The sequence below is a fragment of the Podarcis cretensis genome (assembly GCF_951804945.1).
Source record: "Podarcis cretensis genome assembly, chromosome: 4".
Taxonomy (NCBI): Eukaryota; Metazoa; Chordata; class Lepidosauria; order Squamata; family Lacertidae; genus Podarcis; species Podarcis cretensis.
The window spans coordinates 36401797-36413435 of record NC_137173.1 but is presented as its reverse complement, the minus strand read 5'-3'; the positions used below and the strand labels follow the sequence as shown (position 1 = coordinate 36413435).

General features: G+C 39.7%; 1 long non-coding RNA gene across 1 annotated transcript; it reads right to left on the bottom strand.

Annotated features, from left to right (window-relative positions):
• Positions 1–282: 282 nt before the first annotated feature.
• LOC307215302 lies at positions 283–10673 on the bottom strand. The gene is made up of 2 exons (XR_013838444.1): positions 10561–10673; positions 283–789 (listed from the first exon to the last, which is right to left on the bottom strand). It is a non-coding gene; the product is annotated as an uncharacterized lncRNA (long non-coding RNA).
• Positions 10674–11639: the final 966 nt, after the last annotated feature.

The following is an 11639-nucleotide window of genomic DNA, read 5'->3' as shown; positions in this document are numbered from 1 at the left end:
TGGCTTTCTTGTTCAAAGTTCCTTCATGACACTGCCTGTATTTCCTGAGCTCATAGGCAATGACTGACTTGTTCCGGATTATTATTATTTTTCTAAAGTGTGATTAATAGCAGTGACTTAGCAAGATGTGAGCTTCCTAGAAACAAACAGATTGGGCAGGGGGAGCAGAGAGGCGAGAACACTGTGACAACACTACAAAATATTTTTTAAAGGGAGACAGAACAAGAGAGAGAGGAGAGGAGGGAGGGAGGGAATCGAAACAGGAGATCAAGAGCTCGGAGCTTGGAAGTAAATCAAAGCTTTATAATGCAGGATAAATGCTGAAGAGGTTTTCAGGGAGAGGGAAGTGTTGCTGCTGGAGCACATGATCTACTGTAGCCCTTTGCACTTTTATATTCAGATTATTGCTCACAGCAAGTTCTGCTGGCTTCTGAGCTTTTCCTTTTGTCTCTGGGATGATTATAAAGACAGATATTCCCTCTAGGTGTTCTCTTGCTCTCTGCCTCACTGTTTCCCTCCTGCACTTGCTGCTGTTCTTCCTGCCTCTCTCATTATTTGCTGAGGCTTTCAAGTGCTCCACGACAGGATCCTCAGAACAAAAGGCCATCATTACATTTATCCCTATTTATCCTCCTCCAATTTAGAATGAATGTGGGTCTCCTACTGAAATCGGCAGCATGAAGATTCATCTTGGTTGTCGCCTTCACCCTTCCTTTGCTTCAGTCACTTTGAATGCTGCAGCAGTTTCATCCTTTAGATTTATCTGCAACCTAATCAACTAGTAACTATCTAGTATAAAATACAAATATGTTTCTGTTATGTTTCTGCCAACAAACCTAAGGCATGTTAGAGCTAGAAAAACACATGCAGAGAGACCTGTTGCTTATTACTTTCAAATCCCTGTCATGGATGCAATGGCAAATTAGGCATCTGTCTCTGAAGATAAGGATGGGGAGAAATTATACATGGGATCTTTGCTGGTGTTTGGTTTGTGGCTCCCTTTCATCTTGTATTGCTTTCAGAAGTCACACCTTGCATTGGCAGCCACCTGTACCTTTAACTAATGTAAGTAACAAATTTCTTCTAGTTGCTACCAAATTTTAAGGTAAATTCGAAGAACCCTGGTCAAATTAAACATTTGAGGGAAGTAAAAAAGTGATTTTGATAAGACTACTGAACAGTGGCGTAGCGTGGGTTATCAGCACCCGGGGCAAGGCAAGTAATTTGCGCCCCCTAACCCGTGGATTTGCGCCCCCTAACCCGTGGATTTGCACCCCCTAACCCGTGGATTTGCCCTAACCCCAGAAGTTGCGCCCGGTGTGGCCGGCCCCCCCTGCACCCCCCACGCTATGCCACTGCTACTGAATCCCCCCCCCCCCCCGAGTATTTGCACATTCCTGATAACTTTTTGGAGATAACACTTGAATGTGTGCACAAATTACTGAACACTATACTGGGCAATCCAGGAGGAAGCAGGTATTTCAGTGCTCCTGCAAAAGGCTGAAAGCTGCTAATCATCAGTACTAATCAGTCACCCATTCTGGCTCTGCAAAGCAAAGGTCAATAGATTTTACACAGAGAGAGAGAGAGAGAGAGAGAGAGAGAGAGAGAGAATGTGCACAACATTAAAAGTGTAGACTAATAATGAACTAAATAAAACATTGGGGAAAGGGTTAAAAAAACAACTTATCACATGTGATTCCAATTTGCATGCAAGATCATTTGGACCAGAATGATAGCTTACGATGAGAAATTCATTAGTGGTTAAACATTTCTACTCCCCGGCCCACTTCCATGCAAGCTCTGTTCAAAAACACTTGTTATCAATGCAGGAACTATCCGGTGTTTACGATGTTTCCTAAAACTCAAAGCATGACACCCATTCTCTCATCAGTTCTTATCACTTGATTTGTTAGCTTCCTTTGACTTTCAGTAATAAAGTGGTGCCTCGGGTTACATACGCTTCAGGTTACATACGCTTCAGGTTACAGACTCCGCTAACCCAGAAATAGTACCTCGGGTTAAGAACTTTGCTTCAGGATGAGAACAGAAATTGCGCAGCGCGGCAGGAGGCCCCATTAGCTAAAGTGGTGCTTCAGGTTAAGAACAGTTTCAGGTTAGGAATGGACCTCCAGATTGGCCGAAATATTCTGAAATTTTAGAACAAGAAGGTGGTGAACTTAAACTACAAAGTTATGAGAAAATAAAGTCCAAGGTACGGGATTGGCTCCATTATTTTCAAATAATGGAGGCCTACAAACAAGACAGGAAAATTGGTTTCCAGGTGGAGAAATCGAAATTAGAAACAGAACTGTTAGAACCCAATACTAAGAATTTATCAAGAATGTATAACTTGCTGTTGAAGTGGAATACAATAGATGAGACAGTGAAGTCAGCTATGGTTAAATGGGCACAGGACATAGGTCATGACATTATGTTTGCTGACTGGGAGCAGTTATGGACCACAGGTATTAAATTCACGGCATGTAATGCCCTACGAGAAAACATTATGAAAATGATTTACAGGTGGTACATGACCCCAGTCAAGCTTGCGAAGATTTATCATTTGCCCAATAACAAATGTTGGAAATGTAAAGAGACTGAAGGTACCTTCTTCCACCTCTGGTGGACCTGCCCAAAGATTAAGGCCTTCTGGGAAATGATTTATAATGAGATTAAGAAAGTGCTTAAGCGCACTTTTCACAAGAAACCAGAGGCATTTCTCTTTGGTATGGTCGGCCAGCTGGTGCCAAAGAAGGATAAGAATTTCTTTTTGTACGCTACTACGGCAGCAAGGATTCTCCTAGCAAAGTATTGGAAGACACAAGAGCTACCCACGCTGGAGGAATGGCAGGCGAAAGTGATCGACTTTATGGGACTGGCAGAAATGACCGGCAGAATCCGCGACCAAGAGAAAGAGACTGTGGAAGAGGATTGGAAGAAGTTTAAAATATATCTTAAGAGTTACTACAAAATTGAGGAGTGCTAAAATGCTGAGGAAGAGGAAGACGTAGAATTGCAGCGGTAAATTGTGTTTAGTTTAGGCTGAAATTGAAAAGGAGAATGAATTTATATTTAATTGGCTAAGAAGGGTTGCTGAACAATTGTTTAAAATAAAGGATGCAAAAAGGGGAAGGCATGGGGAAGTCCGGGAAAAGAGGTTTATGGAAATAAGGTTAAGAAATTATGATTTTTTTTGTGTTTGTTTTTATGTTGTTTTTGTGTATGTTATAAAATTGGAAATTAATAAAAAATTTATTAAAAAAAAAAAAAGGAATGGACCTCCAGAACGAATTAAGCTCTTAACCTGAGGTACCACTGTAGAAGCAGGGAGAAGATGCTGTCCAAAGAGAACAGTGTCTCACAGTGTATCCAGTATGGAACAGCTGGAAAAGGGGGAAAGGGCAGAGGGTGAAGAAAGAGCTGGGGGGGCCTCTTCCAAACTTTTGGACCCTTGGGAAACACAACAAACCTGATGCCCCTGAAACTGGGTGTGGAGAGAGCAGCTGAATGGGACACAACTCCGGACAGCCTGAGGAAGTACCATCCACCTTGGGCCTGCCCATAAAAAGGAAGTCTAGTGTGAGAGACTAGGATGTCCACTGTTTCTAGGAATTCCTCTCATTGCGAGACTTTTATGGGTGAGCTAAAAATTCCATGGGACATTTCCTTTCTTCTTCTTTCCAACCCTCTAAATATCTCCCCAATCTGCCCCAGAGGAAGGAATGGAATTTCACTCACACAAAACTGGATACCACCTTGTATTTCCCTCCATTTTAAATGAAGCTTAAAATGAAATGATAGTTATATGATGAATGAATCTTTGAAATAAAGTCTACAAATTGCTAAAATCTAATACAGAGCAGGAGTCACAGAAGGCCCATAGCTCAATTGTCGAGAGCATGCTCTGCAATGCCAAATATCTCTGCTTGGGGATGGATGGATCTGTCAATTTTGGTTTATATCCATTTCTTGTTTAACCAGTCTTAAATTCAGATTGTCCCATTTTTACATCAATTTGCACAGGTTTTTTTATTATCTTGCATTGTTTTTACTTTGTTTCCCACAATATATGTTCTTTTTTAAGCAGTTTTAAGGTTGAAGAAATGTATTACAAAATTTGGAAAAGGGAGAAGGAAAATACCAAAAAAATGAGTAAATCAGTTGAGCACAAAATCTGGAAGAATGATCTTTCCAATGTATTCTGATGTTCTCTTTCATTTCAGTCATGCCTTCTTGACATCACTATCCATATTTTTATTTTTACATGAACATGACTATTGTGATTAATCATTGTGATTAATCAAAAACTAGAATAGTTGTTTCATGATGCCATATGATTCCTACATTGATATATTCTCAGTAAATGTGTCTCCTCTATATTGTCATTTATCCTTGTGAGTTGCCTCTTTTATGTCCTGCCCTCCAAAAGTGAAGGTTAAACCAAACAGAAACTGTATATTTCCATAGCTGGCACACACATCTATGAAGAACACACTAAGTTGTTGGCACACACAACTACAAAGAGCACACTAAATATAATATAACTATAATTCTTATGTAGTGTTTTTATGTTGCAGTTCAATATGATCAAACAAATTTTAGCATGACATGGTGGTGAGGAAAATGGATTTTTTAAAAATGTGAAACATTGGCAAAATATGACGTTAAGCAATTTCAAACCATCATCGACTATAGTAAACACAATGTAGTATTTTTCTTTTTCTTTTTCCTTTTCACTGCAACAGACAGCTGACTAATGTTAAGCTTGTGGTCTATTAAGACTCTTAGATCCTTTTCGCATCCCTTTCCTCAAAGGAGACGACTGATCTCATTGCAGTGTGCTTAACACATTTCCTGAACCCCTTGAAAAAGGGTCTGGTGTCTGGTTCAGAGTTAGAAATGTTGCCCATGCTCATCAACTTTCATTCCAATATCTGAGGCTTTAAAGTAGGCATCACATTGCAATGTATTTCATACAGGCAGGCAGACATTTTATTTGTAAGCTGCCTTTCCATAGTCAAAACCATGTCAAGGTGGCTTATAATTTAAAAAAAATTACATAATTACCAATATGATAAAAATAGTCATAAACATTCAGTAGAACACATCAAAATGTATACAACTAAACTAACAATTTCCACATCAAATCATAATAAGATCTAAAAATAAAGATACAAAAAATAATATCAATAGCAGCAACAAAGCCTGCCAACAAAACCACTAGGCAACACCCCAGGCCCAAGAGTCTGTTCAGCTCCTTCAGCTTTTGTAGCTGGAGTTCGTCAGGGCCCTGCCATCCCAGGTCAGGTGTAAGAGATATGCAAGGCAGGGAACAGGTCTTCCAGGACTTACAACCAATATTTCCCCCTTTCCTCCTTCCTTTGAAAAGATTCAACAGTCACAAGGACTTGAAATTTGGTCACCAACATACTACAATGATCATTTGGGGTTGGCTTTTTTAAATGTGAATATATCTGTTAAGCATACCTGAAATATAATATCAGAAATATATTGGGCAAACTACTTTTTTTGTTTGTTGTACTGCTGCCAAACTTATTTGGTGGTCATATTGACTATTTCAAATTGTTCAAGAGTTGCCAAGGTTTTGTCATTCAAAGTATTGTTGTATGTAATGATATGACACAAGCACCACCCTCAGCTAACTAAGGTAAAAATAGAACTCTATAAATGAACTGAAAATCAGAACTCCATTCCCAGGGAAACCCCTATAGGACTTTCTCTGTTAGCTTTTTATGGAGCACTGAAGACTTGATTGATTAATTTGCCTTTGTCCTACCAGAGTGAATATTGCTTTTGAATATAGGTTTCAGTTGGCCTCTCCTTGATTCTGCTTTTGTTTCTATCTGCTCATGTTTTTGCTCTATCACTTGTTTTAATTTGGAATTTCTCTCTTTGTGTAATTATTTGCATATTGCTTCTATTTTTCTTAATCAACTTCAAGACCAGTACCTGGAAAGGCAGGATATACATTTAATAAGAAAGTGAGGTATTTGACTTCTTTTCCACAGTGGCCGTCCAGTGAAAATACTACATTGTAAATGAACTGGACTATTTTTCACAAGCAGAAAACATTAGTGGATGAATAATGGAAACAGGAAATAAAATAACCACAAGTCCATTCCAGATTCAAAACCATGTTTATCTTCCATGTTGCAAAAACAGCTAAGTCTCTTGTGGTACCTTAAAAAGGGACAAACTTCTGTTGGAGTGAGATTTTTTGAGTAAGCGATTACTCCATTAGATTCAGTTCCCACTGAAATACATCATTTGCAGATTTTTGTAAAAAGGTGATTTAGCATCATCATTTTCTTAAGATATTCTTCAGAGCGTTGCTCCATTACCACAATTATATATGACAGTTTTATTAAATTATATATTTCTCAAAAAGATATATTTCATAATTGAGCATGAACCTTTAAATATTTATGGCACAGCGCTAGTTCAATGGGGATATATAAGGACAGAGTTGATCTCTCTACTTATTCCAAGAATGTTACCAGTTTGAAATGAAATGCTGCCTTAAAAAAAGTCAAGCCAATGCTCTATCTAGTACACTAAAAAAAAAGCCCACAGGTTATGCACATTTAACTTGTGAACATTCAGTTTTACACATGTGGCAAAAATAAAATAAAAATAAAAATGGGATAGAAAGGAAGTGTGGTTTCAAGAAAAATGATGTTGGCAATCCCACCTGCCATTGAACCCAATGGGTTTTGACTATACACAGTTTTAGCTTTAGGCACAATCCGTGGAACAAAACCCTCACGTAAATTGCAGGCTTATTGTACCAGTTAATTCTTGAAGGTCTTGTGAGGAAATCTTTCTCCACCTGCTACTTTATATCCTTTAGTTGGAGGTGTCAGGGAGTGAACCCAGAGCAAATATATATGTGCATTAAAAAGCACATACATATCCATTTGATCCCACTGAAAGTTAAAAAAAAATAAAACCATAACAAAGATGTAATGGGACTATTTTCTGATGGTTGCCACAAACACACACACACACACACACACACACACACACAAACCTCTTAGATATTCCATTCTTCAGGTTTAGTTTTTGTTGTAATTAGATTGGTTGTAGGTAGGTAGCTTGCCAATTTTGCCTAACACGTTTATTGACTGTTGCCTGGAATTTTTAAAAAAGTCAGCAATCCAAGGATGCACAAATTGACTGGACTTCACAAAATCATAGAACTGTAGAGTTGGAAGAAACCATGAAGATCATCTAGTCTAATACAGGAATCTTTCACTCAACACGGGGCTCAAACTCACGACCTTGAGATGCTCTACTGATTAAGCTATCCCTCAGCACTGGAATCATTTGTAAGAGTAATGAATGCTCAAACCATAACTTGTGTAAAAGATTGGTTTTTTCTTTTCTTTTTTAATCCTCTCATTAGCCAAAACCATAGACTCACTGATGATTAAAATGAAGGTGGCATGACCTCATCAGTAAACATTCTATCTGCCATGAAATGTGTGGCATTCCCTTTGGGTCAAGAAAATCTTTACACTAATATCATATATCCAACATCTTTCCTAAATGCTAAAAACACTAAGGGCCATAAGAGTATAATTTACCCGTATTCTGAACTCTACTCAACAGTTAAACCCATGACCTATCTATGACAAAGACTATTCTAGTGGCAGTAACAGATGCCATTTTGTGGCTGTGGAGAAGAGGTCAAATCTATAAGCTACTTAAGTCCATCTCTATATATTGATTCTTTCAGGGCATGCCCTACTTCCCATCTATAGAATGTCCCCAGATTGGGCAATGTGTCACTTAAAAATTGTTCTCTGAAACAGGAGTTAGATGGTTGCAAAAAGAATCATTCTCCATCCCTCACAGGCCACACACAGAAAGAGTTCAGAAGTAATCCATATGATCTCTGTTCCCACTGAAAGGTTCAGAAAAGGGCAGCCGCAATGATTAAGGGGATACAGCAACTCCCAATGAGGAAAGGTTATGACATTTGGGGCTTTTTAGTTCAGAGAAAAGGCAAATAAGAGGAGACATGATAGAGAAGTATAAAATTATGCATGGTGTGGAGGAAGTGGGCAGAGAAATTTTTTTATCCTCTTATAACACTAGAACTCAGGGACATTCAATGAAGTTAATGTTGGAAGACTTAGAACAGACAAAAGAAAGCACTTCTTCATACTGCACTTAGTTAAAGTGTCAAAATAAATAAATTAATTAAAAAAATTGTCCAGTAGCACCTTAGAGACCACCTAAGTTTGTTCTGGGTATAAGCTTTCGTGTGCATGCACACTTCTTCAGATTACAGGGGCACCTCGGGATACATACGCTTCAGGTTACATACGCTTCAGGTTACAGACTCTGCTAACCCAGAAATAGTACCTCAGGTTAAGAACTTTGCTTCAGGATGAGAACAGAAATCGGATGGCGGCGGCGCAGTGGCAGCAGGAGGCCCCATTAGCTAAAGTGGTGCTTCAGGTTAAGAACAGTTTCAGGTTAAGAATGGACCTCCAGAACGAATTAAGTACATAACCAGAGGTACCACTGTAGTTAAACTGTGGAACTCTCTCTGACAGGAGGCAGTGATGGCCACCAAATTGGATGGCTTCCAAAGAGGATTAGACAAATTAATGGCAATGAGGCGCTATCCATAGCGACTAGGCACAATGGCTTTGTTTTACCTCCACTTTCAGTCAATATACCTCTGAATTCCAGTTGCTGTTTTGTTTTTTAATATTTTAAATCATTTTTTCAATACAAACAACAACCACAAAAAGCACAAGAAAAACCACAATAATAACACAATTTAACATTTCAGATTTGAGTACTGATATACCTATAACAATATTTCCCCACCTCTCTTCCCCCTATTTCCCTCCACTGTCCGCCTTATCGCTTAAATATTCCTTCCAGATTTCTTCATATTTATCCATTCTTAATTTGCGTCAATGTGCAATTTGTTTGTATGAAGCTAGTCTGTCCATATCATCAATCCATGTGCTCAATGGAATCTTTTTGCGGCTCTTCCAATTCATCAAAACAAGTTTTTTGCTTCTAATATGGCACGGTACATCCAATTTGTTTGACCCCTTGTAATCTCGTGGGGACACAGCTGTTGTGCTTGGGGGTTTCCCATAGAAGTCTGACTGGCCTCTATGAGAACTGGATGTTGGACTAGATGGGCCTTTGGCCTGATCCATCAGGCTCTTATCCGAGCCCTTTTGGCCCCCTGAATATTTTGGGGGTGGGGGCCACCTCCCCCAATGTCCAAAAAGTGTTGAGGCAAAGCACGGAGCTGAATGCTTCTTCTCTTGCTGTGGAGGGGAAGGAGGGTCAAAGCAGCCTCCTGCCAGTGGCGGTGCCAGGAGGAGGTGGAGGAGGGCAAACATCTTCAGCTCAAATAGGCCACAAATTTACTGGTTAGAGATATAAGCAGCCTTTGACATACAGTGAGGGGAGGAAAATATTTGTTCCCCTGCTAAATTTCTGGACTGGTCATTTCTTCGTCAGAGGGCAAATGGGCAAATTTAGCAGGGGATCAAATACTCCCCCCCCTCACTGTAGGCATTGATTATATATCCTAAATCATCCAGCCTGACTTCTGGTTGCTTATTTTGCAGGGTTGATCCTGGGTTAAGGATCTTCCTATGATGTACATCAAATAGGAGCACTCCCTCCAACACCACCATTCTGGGAAACTTTAACGGGGTACCTCCAATTCCCAGAAGCAGGTGTGGGTGGGCTCCCAACTCCCCCCCTTCCACCTAGACTAAGGATCTAACCCAATGCCAACAAGTTGTGACAATTGCTATGAGGTAGGCAAAACCCCACCTCAAACTTTCTTGGGCTCCATGATCACTGCAGATGGTGACAGCAGTCACGAAATTAAAAGATGCCTGCTCCTTGGGAGAAAGGCAATGTCAAACCTAGACAACATATTAAAAAGCAGAGACATCACCTTGCCAACAAAGGTCCGTATCGTTAAAGCCATGGTTTTCCCAGTAGTGATGTATGGAAGTGAGAGCTGGACCATAAAGAAGGCTAATCGCCGAAGAATTGATGCTTTTGAATTATGGCGCTGGAGGAGACTCTTGAGAGTCCCATGGACTGCAAGAAGATCAAACGCATCCATTCTTAAGGAAATCAGCCCCAAGTGCTCACTGGAAGGACAGATCGTGAAGCTGAGGCTCCAATACTTTGGCCACCTCATGAGAAGAGAAGACTCCCTGGAAAAGACCCTGATGTTGGGAAAGACGGATGGCACAAGGAGAAGGGGACAACAGAGGACGAGATGGTTGGACAGTGTTCTCGAAGCTACAAACATGAGTCTGACCAAACTGCGGGAGACAGTGGAAGACAGAAGTGCCTGGCGTGCTCTGGTCCATGGGGTCACGAAGAGTCAGACACGACTAAACGACTAAACAACAACAACAACAGGCAAAACCCTCAGAGAGGCCCAATTTGTCTTCAGGCAAATTCATCCTTGTCCCTGAATACAGCAACCAAATAGTCCCATAGCAAGATCTTAGGTAGGGCCTCCTCTTTCACCTCCAGGCGGGACCATATGCTACACAGAGTGGGAGGTGGGGAATCTAGCTCCAACTAAGCTGATGAGTGCCCAGTGAATGGACCTGAGTGAAGACTAGGGGCTGAAGTCTTCACTCAGGTCCATTCAAATGCAGTTTCATGAGATGGGGAGGCTTGCTTCCCATACAATACTCCCCACAGCCTTGTAGATTACACAACACACAAACAACCCAATTGGGCATACCATTCCTTATGTTAAATCATCATATGTGTAGGCCTAATCACGTGGATATTTTCATCTTAGTATCAGCAGTCCACATGGAAGCGATATGCTAGTATGAAATGATCCAGGTGATCCACACAATGCTGATGTCCCTTACATTACTGGTGTGCGATGGGAGCCAGGTATGGGGAATCAGTTCTAACCAAATTATATAATACAGTATAACCTTTTCTTAAGATTATTATTATTATTCTCTTGCTAATTATGCATTTATATGTGCATTTTATATCCAACTTCCTTTACTAATGTTTTCTTTTGAAAGGTTAAGATTTTTTTTGTTAATTTTGCTGTGTTGTGTGCATTCTACACTTGACCTCCTTTGTAATGTTTTATTTTGAAATCTTTAAGATAATATGCTAGTCTCCTGTTAATTATGTTGCTTTGAATGCATACTTTATATCTGACTTTCTTCTGTAATGCTTTATTCTACATTGTTCTATTTTATGCTTTAATGGAAGTTGTAATGACTTTGATATTTTTTTCTGTAAAATATAAAACAATATAGAAATGAAATAATAATAATAGCAACCCCGTCTATGCCAGAAAAATATCAAAGTAAATAGATTTTAGATGTGGACATTAATAGTCCTCCACCTTCTGACTTTGTTCTAAAATCAACATGTCCTGTACAGAATCAGGGTGCATCACTGTATGCAGTTGTGACATTTTCATTGATATCAGTATTATCTGGATTCTACCCTTCTCTAATTCACCAAATATAGATTAAAGTGAAGCAGATTTTGAAGTTATGTTTGGGGACTTCTGGAAGTATTCTAACTTTGACTAATTGGACAACTCTGCAGAGACACTTATTGAT